This window comes from Trichosurus vulpecula, chromosome 9 (genome assembly GCF_011100635.1).
Source record: "Trichosurus vulpecula isolate mTriVul1 chromosome 9, mTriVul1.pri, whole genome shotgun sequence".
NCBI classification, from domain to species: domain Eukaryota; kingdom Metazoa; phylum Chordata; class Mammalia; order Diprotodontia; family Phalangeridae; genus Trichosurus; species Trichosurus vulpecula.
In genome coordinates this window covers 167,487,808-167,505,506 of record NC_050581.1, presented here as the reverse complement: position 1 = coordinate 167,505,506, position 17,699 = coordinate 167,487,808, and positions in this window count along the sequence as shown.

The following is a 17,699-nucleotide window of genomic DNA, read 5'->3' as shown; positions in this document are numbered from 1 at the left end:
TTGAGCTGATTTAGTACAACTTCCTAAATTGGGCCTTTTAATAACTAATTTAGAAGGTTGTGCTCAATTGTATTGAGCCTTGTTACTGGCATATTGAAACAAAATTACCTAGGAATCTTTGCAAGTGACTCAGAACCAGAGAGGCAGATGTTCAAGAAGGAAGCCCTTCAAAGCTGTTCAGAGAATGAGGCCTAATCTGGAACATCCAAAGACTGGATGACACCATGAGACCTCTGGGACTCAAGGTGAAATATGCTGCGTAAATGAGCATTGAGAGTGGGTTACCAGGTCACAAAGAAAATTGAGTTACTTAATATTGGTGATCATTATTTTACTCTTTTGCCTTTTGGTTCTTGGTGTTTATATTTACTGAATTTTCTTGGTGAACTCTGTACTAGAATAAAGTTTAGAATGAAAATCCCTCTGGTCCATATCCTTCTATTGGAGTTGCTACCTTGAAACAGGAAGCTAGAAATCTCTCCCTGGAGATTGGAAGTTGGCCCAGGCCAAAAGTGAGTCTATCACCAACTTTCAAATTGGATAGATTCTTTAGCTCAAATGGTTATGCAACTGGATGGTCTCAGTCTTTCTTAGTTTCACAAGGAAGGGCCTGTGTTATAATCAATCCTGCTGTTCCCATATTAGTTGACCAGGTGAGATTGCAACAAATCTCCACAAAATCCAACAGATTATAGCAGAAACCTAATTACCTAATGAAGACACACATGGTGGAAGCCCTCTCCCTGATTGTCTTGGCTATTCTCCTGGTTACAAGGTGGAGGATTACTGAATGCCATAATCGAATGGGTCCTTCCTATCCTAGGTCTCAGTTATTTTTGGCTTTGTGTTAGATATTGTATTACTTATTGTACTAAAGCCTGTTTAAAATTGATTCTTAATATTCTGAAGATGGTTCAAATAGCATTGGATAAGTGATCCATGGGGAACAGGTTCCTTAAGGATCAAAGAGGGGACTTGTGGAGTCCAAAACTAACTCTATTTTTTTGGTTCTTTCCATTTTGTGAGATAGGCCTTGCTTTCCTATACATTAAATGATTATGAGAAAATTGAGGTATTGAAATAATTCTAGGAAATTGGGACAGTAGACGCTGATCACAAGATAGTCCATATAGCTTGTAGTATTTTTTTAATAACCACAGATTGTACCTGGATATTGAAATAACCACAAGATTCATTAAGCTCTGGCCAATCAGAAAATATCCGTGTTACTGAAGATTTTGTAAGAAAATTGCTAAATAGTGTTTTTGTGCCTACTGAGGAATCTTGGTCCCAATTTGTTGTGCAACTGCTAGCCTTTTTAACAAATAAATATGCTTGGCCTTTATTTCATCAGTTTGTATCAATTTCATCTACAACATATTAGAATGGATTAAAAAATGGAATCCAACAATATGTTGTTTACAACAAACACACTTGAAAACACAGAGAAACAGAATTAAAATACAGAGCTGGTGTAGAATCTATTGTATGTCAGTTGAAGTAAAAAAGGCAAGGATAGCAAGATAATCTCAGACAAAGAAAAAGCAAAAATAGACCTAATTAGAAGGGATAAACAGGGAAACTACATCTTGCTAAAAGGGACCATGGATAAGGAAGCAATACCAATACTAAACCTATATGCATCAAATCAAACAACTTTGACATTCCTAAAGGAAAACATAATTAATTATAGGAACAAATAGACCACGAAACAGTATAAGAGTGGGGAAACTCAACTTTCGCCTCTCAAAGCTAGATAAATCTAATCATAAAGTGAATAAGAAAGAAATCAAAGAGATGAATAGAATTTTTAAAAAGTTAGATATGACAGACATCTGGAGAAAATTGAATGAGAGAAAGTATACTTTTTTCCTAACTTTACATGGCACCTTCACAAAGCTGCCATGTATTAAGGCATAAAAACTCACAACCAAATGCATAAAAGCAGAAATATTGAATGGACCCTTTACAGACGATAATTTTTTTTAAAAAAACTTCATTTAATAAAAGTCTGTAGAAGTATAGATTAAAAATTAAATGGAAAGTAGATAATTTAATCCTTAAGAATGAGTGGGTCAAAGAATAAATCATAGAAACTATTAATAATTTCATTAAAGAGAAGGACAACTATGAGACAATATTCCAAAATTTGTGGGATGAAGCCAAACCAGTATTTGGGGAAAATTTATATCCCTAAATGCATACATCAATAAAAGAAAGAAAGAGTAGATTAATTAATTGAACATGTAACTAAAAAAAATAGGAACAGAATAATTAGAAACCTCCAATTAAACCACAAAAATGGAAATTCTGAAAATCAAAACAGAGATGAATAAGGTTTAAAATAAAAAATATTAAATTGATAAATAAATTTGAGAGGGTTTTATGAAAACAAAACAATAAAATTGATAAACCATTGGTTGATTTGATTTAAAAAAGAAAGAAGAAAAGCAAATGACTTGTATCAAAAAAGAAAAAGGTGGTTTCACCACCAATAAAGATGAAATTAAAGCAATTGTTAGGAATTATTTTACTCAATTATATACCAGTAAAACTGACAATCAAAGTGAAATGGATGAATATTTACAAAAAAAAAATAAACTCACCTGAATTAACACAAGAGGAAACCAAATACTTAAATAACTTATCTTAGAAAAAGAAATGGAACAAGCCATCAATAATCTCTCCATGAAAAAATCCCCAGGACCAAATGAATTTACAAGTGAGTTCTACCAAACATTCAAGGAACAATTAATTCCAATACTATAAAGATTATCTTTAAAAATAGGTTTAAAAAGCAGACCTTCCAAATTCCTTTTATGACACAAATATGGTTTTGATACCTAAACCAGGGAAAGTATAAACAGAGAAAGAAAATGGTGCACCAATTTCCTTAAAGAATATCAATGCATGTTGGTGGAGTTGTGAACTGATCCAACCATTTCAGAGAACAATTTGGAACTATGTTCAAAGGGCTATAAAAATGTGCATATGCTTTCATCCAGCAATACTACTTCTAGGGCTGTATCCCAAAGAGATCATACAAATGGAAAAAGGAACCACATGCATAAAAATATTTGTAGCAGCTCTTTTTGTGTTGGCAAAGAACTGGAAATTGAGGGGATGCCCATCAATTGGGAAATGACTGAACAAGTTGTGGTATATGAATATAATGGAATGCTATTGTGCTATAAGAAATGATGAGCAGGTGGACTTCAGGAAAACTTGGAAAGACGTATATGAACTGATGCTGAGTGAGGGGAGTAGAACCAGGAGAACATTGTGCACAGTTACAGCCACATTGTGTGATGAGTAACTTTGATAGACTTGGCTCTTCACAGCAATGCAAGGTTCTAAGACAACTACAAAAGGCTCAGGATAGAAAATGCTATCCGTATCCAGAGAAAGAATTATAGAATTGGAAGGCAGATTGAAGTATACTATTTGCTCTCTCTCTCTTTTTGTTTCTTCTTTCTCATGGTTCATTCCATTGGTTATAATTCTTCTTTACAACATAACTAATGTGAAAATATGTTTAATATGAATGTATATGTAGAGCCTATATCAGATTGCATGCCTTCTTGGGGAGGGGGCAGAAGAGGGAACAGGAGAAAATTTAAAACTCAAAAGCTTGTGGAGCTGAATGTTGTAAACTAAAAATTAATTAATTTGAAAAATTAAATAAAGAATATCAATGCAAAAATTTAAATAAAATACTACCAAAGAGATTACAGTAATATATCACAAAGGTCATACACTATGACCAGATGGGAATTTTACTAGGAATGCTGGGGCAGTTCAATATTAGAAAAACTATAAGCATAACTGTCAATATCAATAGCAGAAATAATAAAAAACATATAATTATATCAATATCTATAGAAAAAGCTTTTGACAAAACGCAAAACCCATTCCTATTAAAAAAACATTGAAAACATAAAAATCAATGGAACCTTTCTTAAAATGATAAGGAGTATCTATGTAAAACCAAAGTCAAGCACTATTTGTAATAGGGATAAACTTTAATCCTCCCAATAAGGCCAGCAGTCAGCAAGGATGTCCAATATTACTACTATAATTGAATACTATACTAGAAATGTTAGCTATGACAATAAGATAAGAAAAAAGAAATAGAAGGAACACAAATATTTTGAGATAACAAAATTGTCACTCTTTGGAGATGATATGATGATATATAACTTAGGGGACCCAAGAGAATAACCTAAAAATATTTGAAACAATTAACAACTTAATGATAACTAGAATTATTTCAATTTGCATCTCCGATGACTAGCGATTTCAAACCATTTTGAACAGTTCTTCATATGTTAATTGTTTGGATTTCTCATTTTAAAACTGTTTGATTCATGGCATCAGCAAGATGGTGGTTTAGTCATTTTCTGCTAACATGTACAACAACAACAACCGCTAATATTTATAGTGCCTACTATGTGCCAGGCTTTACAGATATTATCTCATTTGAGTCTTACAACAACCACAGGAGGTAAGGGTACTTATCATCCCCATTTTACAGCTGAGGAAATTGAGGCACAAAGATGAAACGACTTCCCCAAGGTCATGCAGCTAATGAGGGTCTGTAGGCCAGATGTGAGTTCAGATCTTCCTTGTTCTATGGCCAGCCCTTTATCAATGGTGTTACTTAGCTTCTACAACACATTTTAGCTTCTGAACAAAGAGATTATTTATCATCTATGAAGACATTGACTACAGCCAAATCCATGAGATAAGAAGCAGACCCCATTAAGAGAATCTTGTGAATTAACACTGGAGAACTTTTAATACAATGAGTTTTATTCAACGCCACCACCCTCCTTTTACTCCTAACATCCGATATGACTGGCCAAGTGTTTCAACAATCTGGCTAGCAGCTGCTGAGGGGGGTGTAAAACCAACAACAACCAGCTCACAGAATGCTGCAAGCCCAGGTTCTTTTGATCTGCTTTACTAAGGAAAGCAACGTTAAGGGGTTAACAATCTTGCTTTAATCCAGCATACAAAAACCATTTACTTAGTTCAGGGGAAAAAGCCAGTGCCCTGAACTCCAAAGCAAATACAAACAAATTACAAACATTTACAGACAGACCAAATACAATTCATAGTTACCAACATCTGAGTTCAGCCAGGGAGCTCATAACAACAACTGGCCCAGGGAGCTCACAACAACGGCTGGCCCAGAGTCACCTACTGCTGTGGGCCAGAGTTCAGAAAAAGGAAAGCCAACTCCTGGCTTTTTCAGGGCCAACGATGAGTCACACATGCGACTCACCCACATGACCTAAAATCGTCACAAAAAACGCAACTTAAACTCACGTGGTCTAAAAGCCTCTAATGTCACAAACATGTCACTCAAACTCATGTAAACTAGGCTCTCCCTTGAGGCAAGGAGGTCATCAAGGACTCCTAATTTAATCAAGGAAATAAAGGCCAGACTCTTCAAGGGCACTTGGTTGAATTAAGTGCTAAGAGCCCATGTTGATTGCCAATATACCAAGGTAGTGACAACAAGCAAAGTAACAGATTTGTGGCTGAGATCGGGTTAAACTAAGGATACACGTAGCTGTAGTGAGTCTGGTCAAATATGTCCCCCCTCTACCCACATCAAACAGAGCAGCCAATGCTAGCTTTCTCAGACCACCTTAGGCAAAGAACAAGTGGAAGGAGGGATAATGGCACTCAAAAATAAATCTGTCTGCTTTGGGTCTGAGAGAAAGGGGACAGGGAATCCAGCAGGGAAAATCCATTTGAGCAGGCCAAGGTAAATCAAATGAGTAATGCATAATATGAGAAAAAGGTTCAAATACCAAAAATATAAAGCAAAAGGGCCTCTATAAAATCCCACCACTGATATTGATAAATGAAGAGAGTATCTTGAAATTTGGGAGGACAATTGCATGAAACTGCAAAGAAAAATCAAAGTATGATTAGAAAAGTATGCCAGTAATGCCTAATGAAGGACTCCTATAGATTCCCTGGAGACAAAGGAACAGCAACAAACATCCTCAGAATATCTTAAAACAGAAATAAAATTCCTAAAGGAAGGAGTTGAGAAGATGTGATGGAATCATAATAATAATTAATATTTACAGAGAGCTTTAAGTTTTGCAAAAACCTTTTTCATACATTGTTTCATATGATCCTTAAAACGACCCTGTGATGTACTGTTATTATCCCCTTTTACAGATGAGGGAAACTGAGGCTGAGAGAAGTTATGTGATTTGCTTAAGGTAACCTAGCTAAGTAAGTGTCTGGGGATGGATTTGAATTCAACTCTTGCTGACTCCAATTCCATGGCACCCACTGGGCCAGCTAGCTGTCTTTCATATGGAAGACAGAGCTGGCCTCAGAGACAAGAAAATCTGGGGTTACATGCCACTTATTAAACATAATTACTGACTGACCCTGGGCAAGTCACTTAACCTCTTAGTGTGCAAGTCAATTTTCTAACCTCTCACTTTAAAAAAAAGACAGGACCTCTATTGGTACAAGACATTTCATTAACTGGGACTTCCCTATTCTAAGGAAATCACAAGTCCAGTCCCTAAAACCTTATTCTTAAAAAGAAAATTAAAAAATGATTTGGGACTGAAATCAGAGCTCTCCAAACAGAAAATAGTGCTCAATGAAGAATTAAGAAAAGAAAATTATCAGATGAAGAAAAAAAGTGAATCTAGTAAGAAATATTTGTTTGTAATCTTTGGCCACTTGCTTACTAGGGAATAGCAATAATCACACCGATTAGACTCAATTTCATATGACTCTTGGGATGTCAAACACGTCTCAGTGATATTTGATTCAAAATTGTTTTTCTCCTCTAACTCTTCTTTTCTCCTATTTCTCATTGCTTTTTAAAAGCAATGGCTTTTAAATTTTTATAATTGAAAATGTCTCTTTTGTCTTTTGTAACTGCCTCTATTCTCTGCCTGGTTATAAATCTATCTCCTCTCAGCTACAAAAGATCCAACTTTCCATTCACCTCTAGTGCCTAGTACCCTTTGGTTTATCAAATACAGAACTCCTATATGCATTTTCTCCTAGTCATTGTTTATCTAATTCATTGCACCTAATTACATTATTATTTTTCAACCAATACTGCATTGTTATGATAAATAAAACTTTATAATATTGTTGCACATCTGGCAGTGATAATCCCCCTTCATTCTTACTCTTCCCACCCCATTAGTGCTTCCCTTGACCTTTTAGTCACTCAATGAATGTTTTTTATTCCTTTGGCACTTTTGTGACTCTGTGACCTCACTGGAGTGAGAGCTTCTTCCAAGGGTGCCAATAGCAACCCATGCATGTCTTTCCATCCCGTGCAAATACCATAGCTACATGTAAATCCTGCACATGAGGACCTTTTTCTCTACACACATTGTTTTACCTTTTACTACATAATCGTCTCCCTTCTTTTTCTAGTCAGACATCATCTTCCTGGCAACTTCATTTATGTCATTTATATTGGAAATATTTGGTCATATTATGTTGGAGCCTATTAATGCTCAGCATGAAACTTTCCATTCATTCCCCTTTTGATGACCCTCAAATTTATTTCTTTGGAGATGTGTATTCTATGATTCCCAGGTATGTAGCATCACTAGAACACTTTTGCTAAAAACAAAATAAAACAAATAACAAATTAAAACACAAGGGCCTTTGTTTTCATATTATCTTTGGGGTCATTACAAGGGCCATGCCATTTCTCAAGGGTAATCCAGTCCAGTCCAGTGCTTCTGAATATATTCAGTATTTATATCAATGTTATCAACAGTGTCTTTCCAAGATCTATATGATGGACCAGGTTTATGGACTGTCCATTCAAGAGTACATAAGAATATATATTGTAGGCATTCTTCATCCACTTGTTTTTTCCTGTGTGGATGTTAAGATCAAATTCTTTTGAATGATTATGAATCAAACATAAGGTACTCTATAATACTCTCTCATTTGATAAAATCAGTACAATGTTGTCTAGAAACAGGAGTATCTCAAGAGCCTCACCATATGTACAGAATACTGTTTCTATTTAGAGTCCTCCATGAAGGTGACAAGCCCCTTGAGCTACCATATATCTTCTTATTCTATTCTTTGTTATTCATTAGAGGGCCTAAAAACAAAATTATCTCTGTTTGATGTTTTCAATGAGCATGGTATGGCTTTGATATACATATAGTAGAATCTTGTAAGAAGAGTCTAACTCCATTGAACTATATGCCTTTTTGTTCATTGAGAAATAATAATCATAAAAGAATCTTATATTCTCTACCCCATCAGTCAATTGCATGACTGCTGTCGAGCAGTGGTATCAAATTAAAATAGAAACATGTCCCTGTAGGCAACATTTTGACTTAGAAAACCACCAACTAATATTATCAGTGTTGTTAAACATTTCCCAGTTACATTTTAATCTGGTGTGGACTACACTGGGGAGTTTTGCAGGTGCCCCACTGAACTAGAGTGTGACACCTCTGCTGAAGATATGATAAACTTGCCAGTCCCATTTTCATGCATTCCTAAAGGATTCCCTTGATGTACACATAAATTTTTATGGTAAATATTTTGTAAGGATAGAAATATAGGCAGGCATATGTTTGAATCACTTAAAAAACATTGTATCTACTAGGTTTCAAGCACTATCCTAGGTACTGGGGGGTAGAAATACGAAGATCAAAAATTCCTATGCTCAAAGATCTTGCACTCTAAAAGGGCAGACTCCAAGTATACAAGTATATACAGATTAAAGAGAATGTAAGAGTTTGGGAGGGAATAGTCTAGCAATTGGTATGATCACTAAAAGTTTTGTAGTTACTGTTATTTATTTATTCATTCATTGGTTTGTCTGGTAATAAGGTTGAAGATTTTCCACCCTCCTCTTTTTCATATTTCTTAAGAATTAGTGAATCAGTGTGCTCAGAATTATGACACCTCCGGCAAAGACTCCTTTCATGTGAACTTTGAGCTACTTTTGCCATCTTTGTTTTTGTTAAGGTCATTTATATGTTTTTATGCAGCACACTGTGAACTAGGATGAAAACAATCTATTATGAAGAAAATAACTTGTAAGAACTTCTTGGAGGCAGTAATCTCCATTGTCCTTCCAGTTTTATCCTTAAATGCTCCTGGGACTCTCTGGCTTCAGAAGAGCAACTAGCATGGGGTAACTGCTACGTTGCTTTGCAAACCTTCAAACTTGTTATTAATACATTGACTAAAGTTGAATTTTTCATTTAAAAATAAGTCTAATTTGGATAGGCATACAGGAGTAGGGAAATATTCAATGAAGAAGGTAAAGGTAAAAAATGTAAATCCAGATCATGGATTGGAATCCATAAAAACAGAGTAAGAATGAGCAGCAATCAGAACCTACCTAAAGTTATGCAGCATAAGTTGGTCCCATGATATTCTGTATTCTGAGAACAGGATTGGGGGTGGGCAACAATCAGAGTGAACTATCTTAGGTGGCCATCCAGTACCTTTGCCACACCAAAAATAAATAAATAAATAAATAGATGAGTAAATAAATAAATGAATGAATGAATGAATGAATGAATAAATAGCAGTGATAATGGATGTCCTCTAGTACATCCTCATGGATCTCCTATGGAGTATTTTCAGGAAAACATGAAGAAGATTTACATGGGATCACAGAATTTGTAGGGCTGCAATCTATACCGAGCAAGTGAGTAATACTGATGAAATCATGGATTCATTAAAATTCTACAAGAATAAGATTTCAGAAAAGACAACCTGATACTGATGTGTAGGATGGATTGCAATGGAAAGGAAGACAAGAAGACCTGTTAGGAGGCTGCCATATGAAAGTAATCCTGGAACAAGAGGTTAGGAATTAGATTGATGGCAATAGAATTGCGATTAGAACAAGAAAGGGTCAACTTCTAAAATAACAAGTGTATGTTTTGACTGCAATTTGTGACAAGATATTTATGAGTTGATAGAATTGGCTTACATGTATCAATAATAGTCCAGATATTCATTCATTCAAAAATGATTTATTAAGAACATACTATATGCCAGGTACTTTGCTAGGTATGCAAAAGCAAAAATAAAAAATATATATATATATAAGTCCTCAAGTGACTTACATTCCATTTTATACAGGGAAATCAATTTTTCTCCCCAAAATGGTCCAAAGGAAAATCAAGCCCAAAGAAACTTTCAAGAATTCCAGGGAGCAAGTTACATAAGGACTTGAAGGGGATGGAATGTTGAAGAAGAGGGAGGTGGTATTTCTACTCTACTCTGCCATCACTAGACCTTATTTGAAGCATTTTATCCAATTACGGTCATCATGATTTCAGAAAGATATTTGTGGTAGGAGCAATATCCTGTCCCCTGCCCATATGTAAGTTAGGTGAAATTATTGCTGAGGCCTTCTTGGTTCAGATAACTGAAGGCTCATGTTGTTGACGTCATGTCCTGGTCTCAGAATGCAAAGGAGCCGCAAGGCCTACTCTCTGATGCTTAGCTTGTTAATCACAATGGGTAACAGTCTAGTGAGTTTTGCTCAACTGTACCAAGTCAAAGTGTCCTCAATGTATATCCCTATTGATTATTCTTCTCCTGCTATGATTAAGTAAATCACCTTTTGCTAACTACCAAATGATCTACAAGTATCTCATTTTGTTCTAGTATCAAACCTAAACTATCAGGGGTCTGACCTGAGTCAGACCCAATGCAGAACAATATTGAGAAAGTGGAGAGTATCTAGAGAAGGGTGACAAGGGTAGTGAAGAGCAATGGATCCGCATATAAGGATTAGTTGAAGAAACTTGGCATGCTTAGCCTAGAGGGGAGAAGATTAAGGGAAGACATTATGGCTTCAAATATTTGAAGGACTATCATGGGGACAGGGATTAAATTTATTCTGCTTCTCTCTAAGGGCTGAACCAGGAGTAATGGAGAGAAATGACAAGGTGGCCAATTTTGTGAAGAAAAACCCAGGGCGGTGTCAGGAAAAACTTCTTAACAGTGAGAGCTGCTTCAAACTGGAATGACTGCCTTGAGAAGTGATGGGTTCTCCCCTTTAAGAATTATTCAAAAGAGGCTGGATGACCTTTTGTCCTACATGTCATAGTGGTGATTCCTTTCATGTATAGGTTCAACTACATAGCTACCGAAGTTCCATTTAACTAACTCTCAAATTCTATGATATTGTGAAATGTTACTTTCAAGTTATTAGAGGGTATCTATTGAAATATTTTTATTTCTCAAGTTCAGCAAATGATGGAACCAGATATGACCTTCCAGTAGGTTTTTTATATAATTTTCCTGTTCTTTAAATTTCCAAAGTTCACAGATTGAACCTCCAAATGAGAAGTATTGATAAAGGGTTATGATTGAAGCCCTGAGTTCAAGCCTTACCTCTCACATGTATTAGCTATGCCCTAGGCAACTCTAAGATCACTGCCTTGGGATTTCCCTACAAGAATTAGATCACTTATTCAGCCTCTCCCCTCTCCCCCTTGCTCAGTTCCCCAGAAAAACCTGAAATAAATCATGAAATATAAACACAATCTGCTGTCAAAGCCCATTTTAATTCACAAAGAGCTCTACAAAGTGTTCTCGGATTTTTCTCAAGAGCAGAAAATGGCATTAGTGCATCATTTTTCTCTCCTGATTAAAGCTTTTAATGAACATTGCTCATAACTCCTAACTGCGTGAAAATTTCTGAGGCGATCCTATTTTATTGGGTTGTAATTTACTAGCAATGTTGTTGTGCAACAATTAGAAACAGAACTAAACTGTAATTTCAAAGCTTATCTCCAATTCTTGGGGAAAAAATGAGCAGTAGTTGGAATGAGAACAACAACAGCATAATATACTATATAGAAATTGAATCTGAATGACTTGATAGGAGAACCTTGAATGATTTCCAAACAGCAATTGAAGCTTGGGGGGAGGGGGGATAACCTCATCCTCTAGTCACAATAGAAGCCTTATCAACTGGATGGAGCTACTGCTTTCCATCCCAACAGAAATTACTGGGCTCATTATCTTTCTGAAACATAAACAAGAGATAGGGAATCCTAACAATGATGTCTTTATGTGGAGTTGATAATCAAAGTCTCATTTGCTAAAAGAGAAGATTCCATATCATTGGAATTTCCTAGGCAGAGCAGATGACCTCTAGAATCCCTGACAGCTCTAAATCCATTACCTACGAACCCATGATTTCTGCTAAAATCTTTGGGAATTGGATACCCTGCTTCTATTAAGTCCTTAATCTCAAGAAACACCATTTCTTTTCCCTTCAACCCAAAATCTGTCCCAGGACAAAAATAGTTTCAGCAAAGTAATCAGATATCTCTCTTATAAAAAATCATATATGTGATTGAAACTGTAAACTATAAAAATCATGTATGTGATTGAAAACTATAAAAATCTTCATTTCTATGGCCAAGTAGAGAAGATAGTTGGGAAGTATTATGCTAATGTAACTTCCCTATGGTAAAAACTCAAAATTAGGAAGAAAAGTACAGCAACAAACAAATTACTTGGCCCTCCTTTTGGGCCTGCAAAAGAGAGATAGAACTTTACCCAGGAGAGGTTATAGGAAAGAATGCAAACAAGGACTTTAATTAGCTCCAATAACAATTTCTTAAGGGCACTGGGAAGAGCATATAGTTTAAATTATCATTGCAATGTAAACATACACCATAAAGGGAACACATACAGACACACAAATATACACGCACACAGACACACAGACACAGACACACAGACACAGACACAGACACACAGACACACACACACACACACACACACACACACACACACACACACGTCAGGCTCAGAGGCCGGTATATTGTAGGCAAAGCAATAATCAGAAATTCATACAAATAGAAGGAACTTTTGGTCTTAATGGCCCTTATAACCGCTTTTTTTCTCTATTTCTTTCCAATGTAAGCATTTGATTTTAGCCCTCCAAGAATGTGAGAGCCAGGAGACTCCTTAGAGATTTTGGGGAGTGACTCAGTGACCTTATTAGAAGTCTTGTTTGCCAGCCTGCAGTGAAGACAACATAAACATAACACTTCCTCTTTGAAGCAGTAAAGATTGCTGTGAAGAGTCGTGCTGGTAAAGTGCTCTGGGATTGGCTAGGCCTAGAAAGTAATTAGGGCCCATTTGCCCATGGCAGCCAGTTTCATCTGGCATTGAAATAGTAGATATAGCCAAACAGATGTATGTGCCCTGTGTATATCTCACATCAACTTACTGTGGGGTAATGGAGAAAGTGTTGGATTGAGAGTCAGAGGGGACCTCATCTTGCTGCTTACTGGCTGTGTGACCTTAAGCAAATTCCTGAGCCTCTCTGGATTTCTCTGTTGTCAGCTGTAAAGTGAGAGGGGTGTTGCCCTAGGTACAATCTGAGGTGACTTTCAGCTCTAAATCTTTAGTCTTGATCCTTTAGAGAATAACTGACAGATTGACAAATATTTGCATGCAGGATTCTTACCTACAACTTCCCTCACTCTCTGTCTTTTTCTGTTTCTCTCCAGCCATCTTCCTACTCTGGAGAAACTTCTACCCTGAAGCCTTCCCAATGGTGACTTCCCAGCCCAGACCACCATTTTAATTAGTCAGTTAATCAATAAACATTTATTAAGCTTCAGCTGTGTGCCAGGCATTGTGCTAAATTCTGGGGATTCGAAAAGAGGCAAAAGATAATCCGTGGCCTTCAAGAAGTTTACAAAAAACTGGGGTGGTGCAATGCCCATGTGAGCAAAGATCTTCCATGCCCATTCAACAGGCCTCAGGCAGAGCTAGTTAAGGGAAGCTTGATTAGGAGAGGCTTGTTTGTCAGCAGGCCCACACCCTTTTGCTAAGTAGGTGCTAAGCCCCAGGCCTCCACAGGATAGATATGTATACCCTGTGCATAGCCATTAAGCTCAGAATAGAGAGCTGTAGAGACTAGAGAGCTGCAGAGTGTGGAGAAGGGAGAGCTGAGGAGATGAGACAGCTGGGAGAAGAAGACACAGAGATGGAGAAACAGAGAGAGAACTTAAAGGGCTCTGAGAACTGCAAGGGCTTTCAGAACCACAGGAGGGGAGGATGCAAGCAAGCAGTTAGCATTCGTGAATGAATGTTTACAGGAAGGCCCCAGCAGAGGGTAAGGTTACAGGATGGCTTGGCTCTTTGCTGTGATACTATGTTTTAATTGCCTTGCTGTTACATTGAGGTGGACTTACTGGTTTTGGAATACAATTACTGCTATCAGATTGGGGCTATTTGTTTTGGGGTTTGGTCCTCTGGTGTCTGAATAAATGTTTTACTTCTTCTGCCTTCTATACAGACAGTCTCTCATACTTTGTGATTCCAAACTATACAGGCATATTCATGGTCACCATCGATATCATGAATCTTGCCTTACTGATACGGATGGGTGGGGCAGAGGAGGAGGGAGGAGAAGAGGCAGATAACATGCAAACAGATATATACAAAAGAAGTTGTGTACAGGATAAATAGGAAATAATTCACAAAGAGAAGGCAATAGAGTTAAGAGGGGTTTGGAAATGCTTTCTGGAGAAGGTGGGCTTTAAAATGAAGTTGAGATTTAATTCTGGGAGTTGAGAGATGGAGTGTCTTGTTCATGGAAGAGCCAGAAGGTCAGGGTCAGTGGACTGAACAGTATGTGTCAGAGAGTAAGGTGTAGATGACTAGACCCTTTTTCTCCAATGGGCCCAGACATGCTCACTTCACACCTAGCTTCATTCACTTTCTGAATTTCTCCCTGCTTCCTCGTCCCCTTTCCATCTTCTTTTTTATGTCTTCTACCATTATAGTGCATTTTCCTTCAACTTTGTGGATATATTATGGCAGGTAGGTGACACAGTAGATAGAAAGTCATGTCTGGAGGCAGGAAGATGAGTTCAAATCCAGCCTCAGACACTTATTAGCTGTGTTACTCTGGGAAAATTACTTTTGTTTGCCTCAGTTTCCTCATCTATAAAATGAGCTGGAGAAGGAAATGGCAAACCAATCCAATATCTCTGCCAAGAAAACCACAAATGGGATCATGAAGAGTTGGATGTGACTGAAAAGGGACTGAAGAACAGCATATAAGGAACCTGACCTTCTGAGAGTATAACTAACCATAGACAGCTCACTCATTCCATCTTTGAATGGCTTCAATTTTCTTCCTCATCTTTATCATAAAATAAGAGCATTAGAATACATGATTTCTAAAGTCCCCCTCATCTCTAGGCCTATGATTGTGTGACTTACCCTAGGTTACACATTAGTAAGAGCTGAAGGTAGGATTTGAACCCAGGTTTTCTGACTCCTCATCCAGTGATTTATAAAGACACTATACTGCCTATATCTATGACAAGTGTTAACCAGTGGTTCAGAGATGATAAATTCTATTAGGATGAAAAAGCATTGTAGGGATTGTCTCATTCAAAGTCCTTTATTTTACAGATGTGCGAAAGCCTAGCTAATGTACTGAGCTATGGGCATAGCTGGGACCAGATATCTGGACTCCCAACTCTTAGTCTGATATTCTTTGCACTACATGAAAAAGCCAATTTTCTAGTTGAATTAATAATCTAACAAAAAACTTTTAGCAAAACAAAGCAGAAAGTTTGACCATTTTAGGTTAAAATTATTTTTTGATTGCCATCATAATTGATTCCTGAAACATCTGATGATTGTGCAATAGAAGGATCTCATTTGAATTCAATCACATTTTTGGACAATTTCACTACTTTGAGGACTGAATTGGACTGGCCATTCACAGATTGATAGATCTTTTGGCTATCAACCTGCCGGCATCCACCTTGAATAATCATAGAAGTCTAGGCAGACTTTTTAGAGGTTACTGAATTTGGAAGCAAATCTGATGATTTCTAAGCTTCATATTCCCCAATTTAGTCCCTCAGATATAAATATAAAAGGGTAAAGGAAGAAAACAAATATAAGAGCCTGTGGCCAGGATGCTATAGCAAAAGCTAAGGATCTGGAGTGTTAAAGGACAGGGATTTTGAAATGTAAAAGAACAAGCCTTCAGGTGCAAAATAAACATCCCCTGCCCAGGAATGGTGTTTATATTTGAATGGATCAATACACTTGAAGCCAGTAAGAAAGAATTCACCTTAAGGGGCCAGACTACTTTTATAACTTTATCCAGAACCACTCGTTTAGGTAAGATTCCCAAAGGAGGTGGAGAGATGTAGCTGACTGAATGGAATTGGTCTCCAGTTAGGTAGCATCTTACAGAGGAAAGAGGTTTTGGAGTCAGGAAGGATTGTCTGTCCTGAAAGGGAAGACAGCTCCAATCTCCTGCCCAGAAGGGAGGAACAGTCTCAGACTTTAGGCTCTGGGGAGAGTCAAAGGGAAGAGGTTTTAGTTGATCCTAAACTAAAGATTATTGCCAGAGAACAATAACAGTATAGTCCAAAAGAGGCCCTGAATTCAGAGAGAATAGTACCAACTGAAAAGCCACGGTCTGAATATGGAAAAGGATTGAAGCTACTCATTAAAGAATGAGCCAAGGGAATCCAGTGGGTCAATCTATCCAGTAGAGACCCTACATCCTGAAGAGAGTGAAGAAATCAAGTAATACCCCTGGCCAGAATTCATACTTCAGCAGCAGAGCAGTCTGCCCAGCCCTATCTGACAGCCCCTGCCCATTAGAAAAGTAGCTTGCATGGTCCAGTTCAGTAGCTGATGTGGAGCCAATGCAGCTAACAATCAACCTGTATGATCCAGCCCAGTAGTAAATTGACACATCCATTTAAGACAGTGCACTTTATAAGGAGCAAGCCCAGATGAGTTTCTAAGCAACTTCATTCCTTACCAATAGCATGCCCACCAGCAAACACTGTGTGAATCCTCAGGAGACAGATAAGACATTAAAGCCCAGCAGTTAGGGAGTCATTAATTGCATTGGTCACATGTGTTTCCTAAACATATGATTCACTATAATCCAACTTTGTGTGTGCTTACTCTCCTCCCATCTACATTCATTCTCCCCCCAAATTGTATTAATTTATAGTGAGCAAATGTCTTTGCTAAAGAATTGTCTATTGGATAATTAGTAATGAAAAGCACACTAGTGGGGGCTCTAGTCATCTGTGAAGTTACCCTTAGAACCCTGAAAATAGTAGGAGTCGCCCCTCCAGAGAACCAATCTGCTAATGCCACTAAAAGTTAGACAAGCAAGCGCTGAGGTAGATGCTATACAAGCTTGTTTTTTTTTTAATTAAGAAGATAATACATGAAAAATGAAATTACTATTTTTAAAGAAGTCTTTATTTTTAAATTTAGTAGTTTGTGTCACTGGCACAATATTATGGATTATACTTACATATATGTATACATGTGTAAAATGTATAAATATGTGTATATGCACATATACATATAATATGTACATATTATATAAATATTTACAAATCATATACACATCATGTTTTGCAGGCTAAAAGAGCTTTCCTCCTAGTAACTCTATAAGCTTAGCCATTATCCCTTGCATGCCTAAGCAATATGTATAACATTTTCCCAGTGACACAATCTATTAAATACATTTTATAAAAAATTAATATTTGTATTGTTATTTAATAATAAATTAATTTAAAATAAATGGTAATACAACTAATGTAACTATAATTATCATTAAATATAAAATATTTTTAAATTAATGTAATTAATATTTTAATCCC